At 44.4% G+C, this 17,154-nt stretch overlaps 1 protein-coding gene across 6 annotated transcripts in view; it reads right to left on the bottom strand.

The window, feature by feature from the left end:
* Positions 1–17,154, bottom strand: part of SREK1 (splicing regulatory glutamic acid and lysine rich protein 1) — a 459,678-nt gene that overhangs the window by 332,132 nt on the left and 110,392 nt on the right. The window lies entirely within an intron of this gene.

Genomic DNA, 17,154 nt, shown 5'->3' with positions numbered 1-17,154 from the left:
AAGCTAAGTGAGGCAAGGAGGTTTTGAGCACACCTTTACCTTAGTAGTACATGTAGACCTTATTAGCACAAGCATTTGCAATGCAATAGGTCTCGCATTAGGAAAGTTCGAGGTATTGGCATTGTAAATGTCAAATTTTGTATGTATGTGATAGATACATTAATAGCATTGTCATTTACAATGCCAATAGCTTAAACTTTCGAAAATGTGACACCTATTGCATTTGTAATGCAATATGTGTTGAGAGTGAGTGAGTGTGTTTTTTGTGTTTGGTTATGCTCTGCTATGTTTTGTTGTGTTTTGCTATGCTCTGTTTTGTAATGCTTTGTTGCTATGTTTTGTTGTGTTTTGTTATTCTATGTTTTGTTTTGTTATGCTGTGCTTTGTTATGCTATGCTGTTTTCTTTTGCTATGCTATGTTTTGTTATGCTGTTTCGTTGTGTTATGCAATGCTATGTTTTGTTGTGTTATGCTATGTTTTGTTGCGTTATGCTATGTTTTGTTGCATTATGCTATGCTTTGTTGCATTATGCTATGCTTTGCTGTGTTATGCTATGCTTTGCTGTGTTATGCTATGTTTTGTTGTGTTATGCTATGCTATGTTTTGTTGTGTTATGCTATTTGCTTTATTTTTTATGCTAGGCTATGTTTTGTTATGCTATGCTATGTTTTGTTATGCTATGCCATGCTATGCTTTGTGTTGTTATGCTAGGTTTTGTTACGCTATGCTGTTTTGTTATGCTTTGTTTTGTGATGCTGCTATGTTTTGTGATGCTATGCTTTGTTTTATGTTATGTTTTGTTTTGCTATGTTTTGTTGTGTTTTGTTATGCTATGTTCTGTGATGCTATGCTAGGTTTTGTTGTGTTGTGTTTTGTGATGCTATGCTGTTTTGTTATGCTATGCTTTGTTGTGTTGTGTTTTGTGATGCTATGTTTTGTGATGCCAAGTTTTGTGATGCTATGCTATGTTTTGTGATGCTATGCTATGTTTTGTGATGCTATGCTATGTTTTGTGATGCTATGCTATGTTTTGTGATGCTATGCTGTTTCGTGATGCTATGTTTTGTTGTGCTATGTTTTGTTATGCTATGTTTTGTTATGCTATGTTTTGTTATGCTATGCTATGTTTTGTTATGCTATGCTATGTTTTGTTATGCTATGCTATGATTTGTTATGCTATGCTATGTTTTGTGATGCTATGCTATGTTTTGTTATGCTATGCTATGTTTTGTGATGCTATGCTATGTTTTGTGATGCTATGCTATGTTTTGTGATGCTATGCTATGTTTTGTGATGCTATGCTGTTTTGTGATGCTATGTTTTGTTATGCTATGTTTTGTGATGCTATGTTTTGTTGTGCTATGTTTTGTTGTGCTATGTTTTGTTATGCTATGTTTTGTTATGCTATGTTTTGTTATGCTATGTTTTGTTATGCTATGCTATGTTTTGTTATGCTATGTTTTGTTATGCTATGTTTTGTTATGCTATGTTTTGTTATGCTATGTTTTGTTATGCTATGTTTTGTTATGCTATGCTATGTTTTGTTATGCTATGCTATGTTTTGTTATGCTATGCTATGTTTTGTTATGTGATGCTGTTTTGTGATGCTATGTTTTGTTATGCTGCTGTTTTGTTATGCTGCTGTTTTGTTATGCTGCTGTTTTGTTATGCTGCTGTTTTGTTATGCTGCTGTTTTGTTATGCTGCTGTTTTGTTATGCTGTTTTGTTATGCTGTTTTGTTATGCTGTTTTGTTATGCTGTTTTGTTATGCTGTTTTGTTATGCTGTTTTGTTATGCTGTTTTGTTATGCTGTTTTGTTATGCTGTTTTGTTATGCTGTTTTGTTATGCTGTTTTGTTATGCTGTTTTGTTATGCTGTTTTGTTATGCTGTTTTGTTATGCTGTTTTGTTATGCTGTTTTGTTATGCTGTTTTGTTATGCTGTTTTGTTATGCTGTTTTGTTATGCTGTTTTGTTATGCTGTTTTGTTATGCTGTTTTGTTATGCTGTTTTGTTATGCTGTTTTGTTATGCTGTTTTGTTATGCTGTTTTGTTATGCTGTTTTGTTATGCTGTTTTGTTATGCTGTTTTGATATGCTGTTTTGATATGCTGTTTTGATATGCTGTTTTGATATGCTGTTTTGATATGCTGTTTTGATATGCTGTTTTGATATGCTGTTTTGTTATGCTATGTTTTGTTATGCTATGTTTTGTTATGCTATGTTTTGTTATGCTATGTTTTGTTATGCTATGTTTTGTAATGCTATGTTTTGTAATGCTATGTTTTGTTATGCTATGTTTTGTTATGCTTTTTTTGTTGTTGGTTGTTTTTGTCCTCATTTTCGCCCTTGGTGACCGTGTAACAGTGCATGAAGAGGGACATACTGTCACAGATAAACTGGTAGGGGCACTAACCGATACAAAATGCTTCACCCCTCAGTACAGTCTCCATACTCCAAAAGCACCACACTAGGACAGCCAAAGGAGTGGTTTGCTGCAGTCAAATACCCATCATTGATGCCACTATCGCCCTATTGGGTATACCAAACCTGAAGGTTACCAAGCAGCCTAATCATTGGACCATGAGGAGGGGGGGGGCAGCAGCCGGGGGCCACTCCAAAAACATGTGCAGGTCTGAAGCAGCAATCAACCCACATTTAGTGCATGCCACTAATGAGTTATTTGAGAATTTTGAAAGTCTCTGTGGCGAGTAGTAAGCCCTATGTAAGGTAAAAAGGTGATTCCTGCGCAACCAGGAAGGTTTCACAATGTCCCACAAGATCTTAAAAGACTCAAACCACAAATTCTCCACATTGTGGTTAGTAAGAACTGCGTTACTTACCTGTAACAGCAGTTATCCAGTATTGGTGTCTTTCATAGATTCACATGCCTGAATCATTCCCCGTCGTCGAGACGGGAGCCTCCGGTACATAAAAAAGTAATGTCCTATAGACATACATAGAGAAAATAGGCCTAAGGGTCTCCCCTTAGTAGCCTTTCTTTGTCCTTATGCAAAAAGGACCAAACTCTCACAGTCAGCCAATCAGCTCTGACCTCCCTCTAGAACCTTCCTGGGAGGAGCCTCAGTCCCTCAGATTTTCGTACGCACTCAGCTAGTTAGGCGTAATATTGTGAGAGAGGGATGTGAGACTTCCCAGGGGAGGCGGGAGGGTTGCATGTGAATCTATGAAAGACACCAATACTGGATAACTGCTGTTACAGGTAAGTAACGCAGTTCTTATCCAGTATTAGGGGTGTCTTTCATAGATTCACATGCCTGAATCAGAGTAGCTAGCAATTAGACATGCACATTTGTGATGGAAAGGTGTCCTGCAGGCATGTTAGACAATGCACACATTGTACTATAGCATGTAAAAAGACAGCATAAGCAGAGCATCACAATAGCAGAGAATGTGCATACCTGGATGGCGGGATGAGGGAAGGCTCACCTCACTGAAAGAGATGTCGTAGCACCGCCTGGCCCACTGCTGCATCCTTCTGAAGTTCGATATCCAGGCAGTAGTGTCTGGAGAAAGTGTGCGGTGACTTCCAGGTCGCCGCTCTGCATATGTCCAGGATCGGCACTCCAGCGAAAAGTGCTGCTGATGTGGACATCGCCCTGGTGGAATGTGCAGTGACACGATCAGTCAAAGGCCGTCCGGCCTTGGTATGACAGAATGCAATCGCTGAGGAAATCCATCTCGAGATGCTTTGCTTCGTGAGAGGCAGGCCCATTCTAGGATTGCTGTATGCCACGAATAGTTGTGAAGATTTTCTGAAGGCTTTGGTTTTATCCAGATAGAACTTTAGACATCTCTTGAGATCTAAAGAATGGAGTGCTCTTTCGGCTGCGGTGGAAGGGTTTGCAAAGAAAGACCTAAGGACTATTGGCTCATTGAGATGAAAGTCCGAAGGCACTTTCGGTATGAACTTGGGGTTCGGTCTTAACATCACTCTGTCCTGTCTGAATTGCATGTATGGATCCTGAATGGACAGGGCTTGAAGTTCGCTCACTCTCCTGGCCGATGTTAGAGCGAGCAAGAGCGTATTTGATGGATGCCCGATGAATGGGTTCAAAGGGATGCCTCATAAGTTGGTTGAGATGCCACATCGGGGGGACTTTCCGAGGCCTCGGAAAGGATCTATAAAGCCCCTTCAGGAATTGTTTGATCAGTCTATTGGACCACAGGGAAGGTCCCGTGAAAGTTCTGGTGAACCTCGATATAGCTGCTAGGTGGACTTTTATGGATGCATGTGCCAGTCCTGATCGTGCCAAGTGCAGCAGGTATGGCAATAGCTGTTCAGGTGTGACGTACAGCGGTTGCAGGCCCTGGTCCGAACACCAAATGCAGAATCTTTTCCATTTGAGAGAGTAGGTTTTGTTGGTACTGTCTGCTCTCGCTTTTGCCAGTATATCTCTGCAGTCCTGCGGGATATTCAGGCCACCGAACTCTCTGTGCTCAGGAGCCAGGCCGATAACCTGAGCGATTGCAGGTTCGGGTGTTGCACCTGCCCCTTGGACATCGTCAGGAGGTTCGGGTGCTGTCGCAGACGAATCGGTGTCTTGATAGAGAGCCGAAGTAGATTCGAGAACCAGTGTTGTCTCGGCCAGGACGGGGCAATCAGGATCAGGGTACAGGGCTCCGCCTTCATCTTCCTGAGGAGCCTCGGGATCATGGGAAACGGAGGAAAAGCGTACGCAAACACGCTGAACCAACCGATGGAAAAGGCATTCCCCAGTGATCCCTGTTGGGGATGCCAGCTTGCGTAGCTTGGGCATTTGGCGTTCCCCTTGGTGGCAAACAGGTCGATTCCTGGGACTCCCCATTGAGAGAAGATGTGAGTCAGCGCGCTGTCGCTCAGTTCCCACCCGTGGGAGAGTGATCGTTGCCTGCTTAGGGCGTCGGCGATGGTATTGTCCTTGCCCGGCACATAGTCGGCTTTGAGTGTGATTCCATGCAGCACTAGCCAGTTCCAGATCTTCTGCGATTCGCGTGATAGAGAGAGCGAACGCGTTCCTCCCTGTTTGTTGAGATAGTGCATCGTCGTGGTGTTGTCCGTTTTGACGAGCACTGGGGAGTGCCGGATGCGTGGTAGAAAGGCCTGTAGTGCCAGATACACGGCTCTCAGCTCCAAAAGATTTATATGAAGCTGTTTTTCCTGAGTGTCCCATTTGCCGCTGATCCGAAGGTCCTGAAGGACAGCTCCCCATCCCTCCAGGGAAGCGTCCGTGGTGATCACCAGAGGTGTTGCCGGAAGGAGAAATGACAGTCCTACGGTCAGATTTTTGCGACGCCTCCACCAGGTTAGACTCTTGGTCATTTTGGGTGTTATCCAGACAGTGTCCTCGAAAGAGCCAGTACTTTGAGTCCATTGGCTCGCGAGCGCCTCCTGCAACGGGCGCATTCTGAGTCTGCAGTGAGGGACGTGGAGTATACAGGAGGACATCATGCCCAGGAGGGATGTATAGGTCCGGACCTTCAGGTGTGTCCTGTTCGCCACAGCCGTGGCCAGGGACAATATCTTGTCTGTCCTTTCCTTCGAGGGAAAGGCTCTTGCGCACTCTGTGTCCAAGGTTGCTCCGAGGAAGGTAATTTTTGTCGTAGGGACGACACAGGATTTCTTGAGATTGAGGGTTAATCCCAGCCTCTGAAAAAGATTTGTGCAGGCGTTGGGAGGATTTGGCTGCGTCTTTCGCCGAGGGCGCTTTCACCAGCCAGTCGTCTAGGTAGGGGAAGACCTGGTGACCCATTTGACGCAGGAAAGCTGCCACTGGTGCAAGGCACTTCGTGAAAATCCGCGGCGCGGATTTGAGGCCGAACGGTAGTACCTTGAATTGATAATGTTGTCCTGCAACCTCGAACCTCAGGAATTTTCTGTGACACTTGAGGATGGGGAAGTAGTCATCCTGGAGATCCAAGGATGTCATGAAATCTCCTTTTTCTAGAATGCCTAGTATTTCTTGAATCGTCACCATCCTGAACGATTGGCTTCGTAGGAAGACGTTGAGCGCTCGGAGGTCCAGAAAGGGCCGCCACTTGTCCTCTTTCTGGCGTACAAGAAAGAAGTGGGAGTAAAAGCCCTTCCCCTTCAGGGGTGCCGGAACGCGCTCGATAGCTCCTTTCTTCAGCATTACAGAAATTTCCTGGAGAAGCAGGCGTAAGTTTTTGTGCGCCCGCCTGCGTGGAGGAGTCCTGGGAGGGATGGCGGTGAATTCGAGGGAATGGCCAAAACGTATAATTTGGAGAACCCACCTGTCCATGGTTATGAGTTGCCAATTGTTGAGGAAATGGGTCAATTTTCCTCCAAGTTGTAAGGAGGGATAGTGTGGCTGGACTGGCTGGAGTAGCTAGTCACTGGCGGCCGCCAGTGCCCCTCTTTGCATTCTTGCCTCTGAAGTTCGATCGTCCGTAGGACGATTGACGGCCTTGAGGTTGCTTGTGTTGGTATTGACCTTTGTTAGTATAGGAGTACGAGGACCTATTCTGATAGGAACCTCGATACGAGGACTGTCCTCTGGATCTGTTGCCTCGAAAGGACTGGTTCCGGGACTGTAAGGTACCCAGAGCCCTGGCCGTATCCGTGTCCTTCTTCATGGTTTGCAATGCCTCATCGATCTTGGACCCAAAAAGGTGCTGGCCATCGAAGGGCATGTCCAAGACCTTGGATTGCACCTCCTGGCGGAACGACGTTGCCTTAAGCCATCCTTGACGGCGTAGGACCGCAGCTCCAGCAAGTTGACGAAAGTCAGTCATGGCCGCATCGATAGCACAGTCTATTATTTCGGCTGCTGAAGATTGACCCTCCACTAGTAGAGACTGGACTTCCCCTTGGACTGTGTCAGGCAGGTCTGACAAATATGGGGCTATGTCTTCCCAGAGTTGGCGATTGTAACGCCCCAACAGGGCAATGGAGTTGGCCACCTTGACGGTCATGGCCGAAGTCGTCGTGAACCGTTTGCCGATTGTGTCCAGTTTTCTGCCTTCTTTGTCCGGAGGAGCAGACAGCGGGGAGGAAGGGTTGCGGGAGTGTTTCTGGGCCGCTTGTGTGACCACTGAATCAGGTTTAGGGTGCCCATTTAGGCAAACCGCTGCAGACAGTGGGGCTTTGTATTTCTTGTCCAGGCGCGGAACAACCGCAGACACAGAAGCGGGCGTCAGCATTATTTTCTTGCCTTGTTCCCACAGAAATTCTATTATTGGAATAGATTTAGTCGTCTTTTGAGTCTGCTCCTTAAAATCGTGCAGGAAGCATTCAGTTTCTGTGGATTCGATAGCCATATGGAATCTCTTTGCCGCTCTTTCCACGATTTTTTGGAAGCCGCCGATGTCTACCGGCGGCGAGTCCGCATGGCGTGGTTGGGGCGAGGCTGGTGAGGACGCCACATACTCATCCTCCTCATCATGGGTAGAGTGGGCCTCCTGGACCTCTCCTTCCTCCAATTCTTCCTCCTCCTCATCCTCGTCTGACGACACTACCTCCTGAGGTTGAATCTTCTCATGGTGGGCCTGAGGGGGAGGTCGAGACGGTTTTGGGGCTGCCGCTGGGTTATGAACGATCGGCGACTGATCTCTACTGTCAGCGTCCGGGAAGCGTTGTTTGTAATCCTGTACAAGGAATTTCAGGTCGTTCACCAGAGCAGCAGGTAGGCATATCATGGGGGTAACCTCCGTGCTGACTTTAGTGTGGACGGAGTGCTCCTGGTAAGAGAATTCCTCTACCTCCTCGTCAGTGCTTTGGCATTTGACATGTAGGTCCGAGATGGAAGTAGCGGGGCCCAGGTGGTCATCCTCTTCTGAGTCTTCACTCTGGAAGATTTCGTTAGGCGGCTGCATCTCCACTTTGCTTGGAGACGTGGTCTCCGGCGTAATATGCGGCTTGGTAGTCTTGCCCAACGCAGGACTGGAGGTGGAAGCCGCCGACGGCGTCGTCGACGGTGGTAGCGTGAGGGATGACACCTCCACGAGCTTGGTTTTCTTCCATGTTTCTGAAAGCGTCTTCGTCGACGACGAGTCCTCCGTCGACGGCGTCTTTAACTTAGTCGACGACGACGAGTCCTTCGTCGACGGTAGGGTCCTCGTCGACGGAATCTCCGTAGACGGCAATTTGGTCGTCGACGACCGTGACGTCGTCGGTGCACTCGTCGACGGCGAGCCCGACGTCGACGTCGTTCTCGTCGACGTTTTCGTCGTCGACGTCTTCGCCGTCGATGCCCTCGTCGATGCTTTCGTCGTCGGGGCTGTCGATGGTGGGTTCGTCGTCGACGTCGTCGTCGATAGGTTCGTTAAAGAGGATGTCGTCGTCGGCGTAGTTTTCGTCGACGGAGTAGTCTTCGACGTCGACAGGGTCTTTGTCGTCGACGATTTCAGCAGTAAAACAGAGGAAATAGGTCTACCTGTCGATGACGATGATGGAGATGTCATCGTCGACGGTGAAAGAGACAACGCTGACGTCGTTGACACAGTGGTAGTTACTGAGGTAGTCCTCTGGGCAGGTCTGCTAGATGACTGAGCAGGCTTCTTAAAAGTCTGATTATCCTTAACAGACACAATGATATGAATGTCAGCATCCCTATATGCCAAGAACAGATGCATACTGGTAAGTAGCATATTCCGTTCGAGGCATGTGGGCTGCTGAATTCATATCTGGGCATAGAATAAATAGCAGATACCTCCTTTGCGGCGGTTGCCCGTGCCAGCTGCAGCAGTCTGAAAAAGAGTTCTGAGAACAGCCTGACCTACAGCAGCTTGCTGTTTGGAGTGTACATCTACGCAGTAGTGTTTGGTAAATGTATGTATGGTGGTCCATGTGGCTGCCCTACATATATCCTCTAGAGCAATGTAACCCAGGAAAGCCATGGATGCCCCTAACTTGCGTGTGGAATGCGCTCTTGGGGGAACTGTTAATGTGCGTTTAGCTTTTTGATAACATATCTGTATGCACTTAACAATCCATCTGGCTATACCTGATTTGGAAATGGGGTTGCCTTTGTGTTGCGGTGAGAAAGCTACAAACAACTGTTTTGTCTTTCGAAATGCCTTAGTTCTATCTATATAGTATAGCAGAGCTCTTTTGACATCTAGCGTATACAAGGCCCTTTCAGCTACTGTCTGTGGATTTTGAAAGAAGACTGGCAGTTCTATTGTTTGATTTATATGAAAATGGGATACCACCTTAGGCATGAATTTAGGGTTTGTTCTGAGAACTACTCTATTTGCATGTACTTGAGTGAATGGCTCTTGAATAGTTAGGGCTTGCAGCTCACTAACTCTTCTAAGTGAAGTAATGGAAATAAGGAAAGTCACCTTCCAAGTAAGAAATTGTAGTTCGCATGAGTGTAGTGGTTCAAAAGGTGGACCCATGAGTCTGGTTAAAACGATGTTTAGATTCCAGACAGGTGAAGGTGGGTGTGTTGGGGGAATTACTCGTTTCAGTCCCTCCATAAATGCTTTAATTGCTGGCACTCTGAACAGTGAAAGGTGTTGCCTGTTTTGAAGATATGCTGCTAACGCAGCCAAATGTATCCTGATGGATGAGTAGGCTAAATTGCAACGTTGTAGGTGCAAGAGATAGCAAATGATGTTCTGTGTAGAAGCATCTAATGGGTTTATATCGTTGTTACTGCAGTAAATGACTAAACGTTTCCACTTTGCTGCATAACATGCTCTGGTAGTGGGTTTTCTTGCCTCTTTGATAATATTCATGCAGTCTGGAGGCAAGTTCAGGTATTTAAACTCTAGGATTTCAGTAGCCAGATCGCCAGGTTGAGCTGATGCGGGTCTGGGTGTTGTATTTCACCATGGCTCTGAGTTAGAAGACTGGGTGTGAGTTGCAGTCTTTGATGAGGCACCACTGACAGTTCTAGGAACGTTGTGTACCATGGTTGCCTCGCCCATGAGGGAGCAACTAGGATTAGCGTCAGCGAATGTTGGCGCATTTTGCGTGCCACTAGCGGTATTAATGGAGCTGGGGGAAAAGTGTACGCAAATTTGGCTGACCAGTTCATCCATATCGCATTGACCTGCGACTGCGGATGTGGGAACCTAGCGGCAAAGTACTGGCATTTTGCGTTTTCGTTTGTGGCAAACAGATCTATCTCCGGTTGTCCCCACTGCCGGAAGAATGGTTGGAGCACATTGGGGTGAATCTCCCATTCGTGCATCTGTTGACTGTGCCTGCTGAGCAGGTCGGCTATTTGATTGTCCTTGCCTGGGAGGTGTTCAGCCATGAGGAACATGTTCCTTTGAATGGTCCATTTGAGCTAGATGCGATAGCTGTGGGGAATGTGTTCCTCCCTGTTTCTGAATGTAATACATCGCTGTCATGTTGTCCGTCCGGATCAACACAGTCTTGTTGCATAAGTGTTTTTTGAACGCTTTTAGTGCTAGAAAGATCGCCATCAGCTCTAGCAGATTGATGTGCATCTTCTTTTGTTGTATTGTCCATAGACCCTGGACTGTGTAATGCAGGACATGGGCTCCAGATCCTAGCAGGGATGCGTCCGCCGTCATTACGATTTGTGGGATAGGCTCCTGGAACAGTCGTCCTTTGCAAAGGTTTTGTGGATTCCACCAATGCAGAGAGCTGTATGCCCGACTGGTCACCAACACTAGGACTTTTAATTGTCCCCGAGCCTGGTTCCACTGCTGTGCTAGGCACTCCTGTAACGGACGCATGTGTAGTCTGGCATGAGGGACTATGAATATGCATGAGGCCATCATGCCTATTAGTTGCATAAACACTCGAGCTGGCAACGAGTGTTGTGGTTTGAACCTTTGGATTAACATTTGAATTCCGTTGATCCGTGCTGCGTTTGGGTATGCCTTTGCTGCCAGTGTGTCTATTGTTGATTGACTGTGCAGGAGCTGAATGGTGTTTGACATGTGGCTGGCACATTGCTGGGCCGATAGCGCGTGTATTAGCCAATCGTCCAGATATGGGTACACATGAATGTGTTGTCTCCTGAGATGTGCCGCCACTGTTGCTAGGCATTTGGTGAACACCCGTGGAGCTGTTGTTACTCCGAATGGTAGGACTTTGAACTGGTAGTGCTGTCCTTGAATAGTAAACCTTAGATACTTTCTGTGAGCAGGGTGTATTGGTATATGAAAGTATGCGTCTTTGAGGTCTAGAGTTTCTAGGAAGTCTCCCTGGCGCAGCAGTGGTAAGACTTGTTGCAGAGTCAGCATGTGAAAATGCTCTGATAAAATGTACAGGTTGAGGGGCCTGAGGTCCAATATTGGTCTGAGAGAACCGTCCTTTTTTGGAATGAGGAAGTATAGTGAGTATACTCCTGTTCCTTGATGTTTGAGTGGGACTGGTTCTATGGCCCCCTTTTGCAGCATACTGATGATCTCTTGCTATAGTAATGTTATATGTTCCTTTGACATTGGACGGTGTACGGGTGGTATGTTGGGTGGTGTTGATGTGAGTTCTAGGCAATAGCCATGTTGGATAATTTGCCTGACCCAATTGTCTGTAGTGATGTTTAACCAGACTGGCAGGAACTGTTGTAGTCTTCCCCCGACCGGTGTTATATGGTCTGGGGGTAGTGCCAAGAAGTCACTGTTTGGTGTTCGTGGAGGACCTATTGGCATTGCCTTCACGACCTCTGCCCTGGTTATTATTTCCTCTGTATCCACCCCGGTTTGTGTTCTTATTGTATGTGGATTGCGTATTACTTTTGTATGTGGAGGATTGCTGCGATGTGTTTCCTCTCGCTCCTCGTCTATAGCTGGAGCGACGACAGGAGCCTCTGTGTTGTTGGGACTGCAGAGCTCCCATGGACTTTGCAGTCTCCGTATCCTTTTTCATTTTGTCCAGAATTGAGTCAACTGCTGGACCAAACAAAAAATCTGGATTCATAGGCTGGTTAAGAATTGTGGCCCGTACTTCACTCTTAAATCCAGATATGTGAATCCATGCGTGCCTTCTAAGCAGTACGCTTGTGTTGATAGATCTTGCAGCTGTATCTGCCGCGTCTAGAGCACACTTAATGGAGGCATTGGTGATGAGCTTTCCCTCCTGTATAAATTCATCCGCCTGCTCTTTGAAAGGCTCAGGTAAGTGTTGGAGAAGTCCTTCTAAACTGTCATAGTGCTCCCTGTCATATCTGGCCTGCAAGGCCTGAGTATTGGCTATTCTCCATGAGTTTGCTGCCTGGGCTGCTACTCTCTTGCCTGATGTTTCTAAAATCTTTGACTTCTTGTCAGGAGGAGGAGCCTCTCCAGTAGTTTGTGAATTAGCACACTTTCGTGCGTGGGATACCACCAATGAGTCTAAAGGCAGTTGTCCCTTGATGCAAGTAGGGTCTACTGGTGCAGCCCTATACTTTTTCTCTATTTTAGGGTTGATAACACGTGCCCTAGCAGTGTCTTTGAAAAGGTAGTTTGCGTGCTTTAGGACGCCCTTTAACATGGGGAGTGTTTTGACACTTCTTTCTGATGTTGCCAGCGTATCAAATAGAAAATCTTCTTCTATAGCATCTGAGTGCATGTCTACATTATGGTAGAGTGCTGCTCTATCTATTAAAGAATTAAAAGCCACTGTCTCTTCTGTGGGTGATGGCTTAGCTGGGTATACAGTTGGGTCTGTAATGGGTAGAGCCCCCTCAGTGTCTGGCTCCCCCCCTCCCCCCCCCATGGCTGTGAATTGGGGTGTACATGTGGGTTTTGTGGATATCCAAAACCCACATCTGCGTCCTGATCTTCATCTAGGTTGTAGTCAAAGCGTGCAGGTGAGTATGGTGCTTAAGGAGTAGTAGGCATAGCTGGAGAGAGAGGTTGGAAAAGTATAGGAGAGGTTGCACAGTCTTTTTCTTGAGTGGAATTCTAGAAAAGTCTTCAGTAGGCACTGGTCTTTTCTTTTTTGTATAAACAGTCACTTTCCCAGTATTTGGGTCAATATATAGCTTGGACTGATCTTCTGTGAAGGGGTCTGGATGGATGATATCCTCTTCCACAGTCTTTTGCCTTGGCGCCGTAGTTTTAGGTTTGACTTTTTTCGGTTCGATGCCTTTAATCGGTTTGACCGCATTCGGTGCCTGGATCAGTTTATGAGGCTTTCCGACAAGTTTTGTCAGTCCGAAGTCTTTTACAGGTTGCACCACATTTTTTGGACCGATTGGTTTTGTCGGTTCGGCAACTGTTTTCGGCTGTAGAGGTGTCCTCCGAGCCTGCGGCTTTGGCTCGATGCCCTTCTTTGGATCGATGGGCTTCGGCTCGACCGCTTTCGGTTGGTGTACCTTAGGTTTCGCTTTCGGTTCGACGACCGTCTTGGGCGTAGCCCTTTTGCCTTCGTCTACCGGCTTCTTTACTTTTTCGGCAGTTGAACTCGATTTGGTCGATTCGACGGCCTTTGGCTTCGAAGGTTTATATGGAATGGTGGCCTTCGGCTCGGCGCCCTTTGGGTTTATCACCTTCGGTTCGACGACGTTCGGTCCGAAGACTGTTGTGTCGATGAGTTTCGGTTTCGATTCAACCGGCCTTGGATTACGTGTCTCAGAAGGCTCTTTTTGTATGATCTTAGCCGGGCGGTATGGCGGGGCTATAGAACCAGTATTTAGATCTTGGCTAAGGCCTGGTGGCGATGCCTCGACCTGAGTCTCTGATATTGGTGTAGTGTCTATATGGGGCGGTGTACTCACGGTTCGCCCCCCATTGTCATCGGAGTCGTCTTCGACAGCTACGATGTCTTGATTGTATTCTTCGGCATCGACGATTTGTTCTTCCTCTTCGATGTAATATTCAGAGTCGTGCTCGGAGTATTGATCTTCTTCTTGATCCGAGTCTTCGGCGTCAACTAGTTCTTCCTCATCGAAGATATTCTCGGGCTCCGGTGCAGACCTCTGCATTTCTTGCCTTGCCGACTGCCGATTCCGGATCGTCTTTTTGGAATGGAACTGGGCACAAGCTATACAATTATCTTCATTATCGTCTGGTGATAAACATTTGTTGCACACGGGATGCTTATCTGTGTGCGGGAACTTGGAGTTGCACTGCGGGCAATATTTGAACGGACTTCGTTCCTTCGAATCGAGCCTAATGGCCCGATTCGACGACCGGAGTGCAAGCAAATGGTGAATAAAGACTGTCGGTACCGTTCGAAAACAATACCGACGAATCCGAAGGCCTTTTGGCCTTTTTGAAAAGTTTATTTCGATTCCGAACTTGGAGTGCTGGAGATTACATCCGAACCCAATGGCGGAAAAAATCAATCTGAGGATGGAGAGGATGCCCATGCGCACTGTAATCCGAGGGAGGAGCCACCTATCTCGTGATACTTCGAAGACTCTTCCAGGACAACTTCGAAGACTCTTCCAGGACAACAATGTGCAATCATCCGGACCCAACACTAGGCGGCGATCTATGCACAGATATGAATTCAGCAGCCCACATGCCTCGAACACTATGTTACTGTCACCCCCAATCGGGAATCTACCCTTAGCAGAGATCTGTGAGTGTGCCCAACTTTCTATTTGCAGGTATTTAAAACTAGAGAGACCCGTCCCTATTTTGGATAGTAAAGCCTCCCACGGAAGTAGGCCGCCTTCCACAAATAAATCCCCCCAAACCTCCATACCTGCTTCCCTCAGTGGTATTGCAAGACTATCAAGGAGCCAAACCGGGGTCCCAGGTGAATTCCACATTGGTGACCTACTTGTGATGCTATGCCATGTTTTGTTATGCTATGTTTTGTTATGCTATGTTTTGTTATGCTATGTTTTATTATGCTATGTTTTGTTATGCTATGTTTTGTTATGTTATGTTTTGTTATGCTATGTTTTGTTATGTTATGTTGTGTTTTGTTATGCTATGTTTTGTTTTGTTGTGTTTTGTGAAGCTATGCTATGTTGTGTTTTGTGAAGCTATGCTATGTTTTGTTGTTTTGTGATGCTATGCTATGTTTTGTTGTGTTTTGTGATGCTATGCTATGTTTTGTTGTGTTTTGTGATGCTATGCTATGTTTTGTTGTGTTTTGTTATGCTATGCTGTTTTGTTGTGTTTTGTTATGCTATGCTATGTTTTGTTGTGTTTTGTTATGCGATGCTATGTTTTGTTGTGTTTTGTTATGCTATGCTACATTTGTTATGCTTTGTTGTGTTTTGTGAAGCTATGCTATGTTTTGTTATGCTATGTTTTGTTATGCTATGTTTTGTTTTGTTGTGTTTTGTGAAGCTATGCTATGTTTTGTTGTGTTTTGTGAAGCTATGCTATGTTTTGTTATGCTATGTTTTGTTATGCTATGTTTTGTTTTGTTGTGTTTTGTGAAGCTATGCTATGTTTTGTTATGCTATGTTTTGTTATGCTATGTTTTGTTGTGTTTTGTGAAGCTATGCTATGTTTTGTTGTGTTTTGTGATGCTATGCTATGTTTTGTGAAGCTATGCTATGTTTTGTTGTGTTTTGTGTTTTGTTATGCTATGCTACATTTGTTATGCTTTGTTGTGTTTTGTGAAGCTATGCTATGTTTTGCTATGTTTTGTGATGCTATGCTATGTTTTGTGAAGCTATGCTATGTTTTGTTGTGTTTTGTGAAGCTATGCTATGTTTTGTTGTGTTGTGTGATGCTATGCTATGTTTTGTTGTGTTTTGTGATGCTATGCTATGTTTTGTTGTGTTTTGTTATGCTATGCTATGTTTTGTTATGCTATGCTTTGTTATGCTATGTTTTGTTGAGTTTTGTTATGCTATGCTATGTTTTGTTGTGTTTTGTTATGCTATGCTACATTTCTTATGCTTTGTTGTGTTTTGTGAAGCTATGATATGTTTTGTTGCGTTTTGTTATGCTATGCTACATTTGTTATACTTTGTTGTGTTTTGTGACGCTATGCTATGTTTTGTTGTGTTTTGTTATGCTATGCTATGCTATGTTTTGTTGTGTTTTGTTATGCTATGCTACATTTGGTATGCTTTGTTGTGTTTTGTGAAGCTATGCTATGTTTTGTTGTGTTTTGTTATGCTATGCTATGCTATGTTTTGTTGTGTTTTGTTATGCTATGCTACATTTGGTATGCTTTGTTGTGTTTTGTGAAGCTATGCTATGTTTTGTTATGCTATGTTTTGTTATGCTATGTTTTGTTATGCTATGTTTTGTCATGCTATGTTTTGTCATGCTATGTTTTGTCATGCTATGTTTTGTCATGCTATGTTTTGTTTTGTTGTGTTTTGCTATGTTTTGTTATGCTATGTTTGGTTTTGTTGTGCGTTGTTATGCTATGTTTTGTTTTGTTGTGTTGTGTTTTGTTGTGTTTTGTTTTGTTATGCTATGTTTTGTTTTGTTTTGTTGTGTTGTGTTTTGTTGTGTTTTGTTATGCTATGTTTTGTTATGCTATGTTTTGTTTTGTTGTGTTTTGTGAAGCTATGCTGTGTTTTGTTGTGTTTTGTTATGCTATGTTTTGTTATGCTATGTTATGTTTTGTTGTGTTTTGTTATGCTATGCTACATTTGTTATGCTTTGTTGTGTTTTGTGAAGCTATGCTATGTTTTGTTATGCTATGTTTTGTTATGCTATGTTTTGTTTTGTTGTGTTTTGTGAAGCTATGCTATGTTTTGTTGTGTTTTGTGAAGCTATGCTATGTTTTGTTATGCTATGTTTTGTTATGCTATGTTTTGTTTTGTTGTGTTTTGTTATGCTATGTTTTGTTATGCTATGTTTTGTTTTGTTGTGTTTTGTTGTGTTTTGTTTTGTTATGCTATGTTTTGTTTTGTTTTGTTGTGTTGTGTGTTGTTGTGTTTTGTTATGCTATGTTTTGTTTTGTTTTGTTGTGTTGTGTTTTGTTGTGTTTTGTTATGCTATGTTTTGTTATGCTATGTTTTGTTTTGTTGTGTTTTGTGAAGCTATGCTATGTTTTGTTATGCTATGTTTTGTTATGCTATGTTTTGTTTTGTTGTGTTTTGTTGTGTTTTGTTTTGTTATGCTATGTTTTGTTTTGTTTTGTTGTGTTGTGTTGTGTTTTGTTATGCTATGTTTTGTTTTGTTTTGTTGTGTTGTGTTTTGTTGTGTTTTGTTATGCTATGTTTTGTTATGCTATGTTTTGTTTTGTTGTGTTTTGTGAAGCTATGCTGTGTTTTGTTGTGTTTTGTGAAGCTATGCTATGTTTTGTTATGCTATGTTTTGTTGTGTTTTGTGAAGCTATGCTATGTTTTGTTGTGTTT

Source organism: Lissotriton helveticus, chromosome 2_1, assembly GCF_964261635.1.
Source record: "Lissotriton helveticus chromosome 2_1, aLisHel1.1, whole genome shotgun sequence".
NCBI lineage: Eukaryota > Metazoa > Chordata > Amphibia > Caudata > Salamandridae > Lissotriton > Lissotriton helveticus.
The sequence above is the reverse complement of the archived record's forward strand: the minus strand, read 5'-3'. Positions and strand labels throughout refer to the sequence as shown.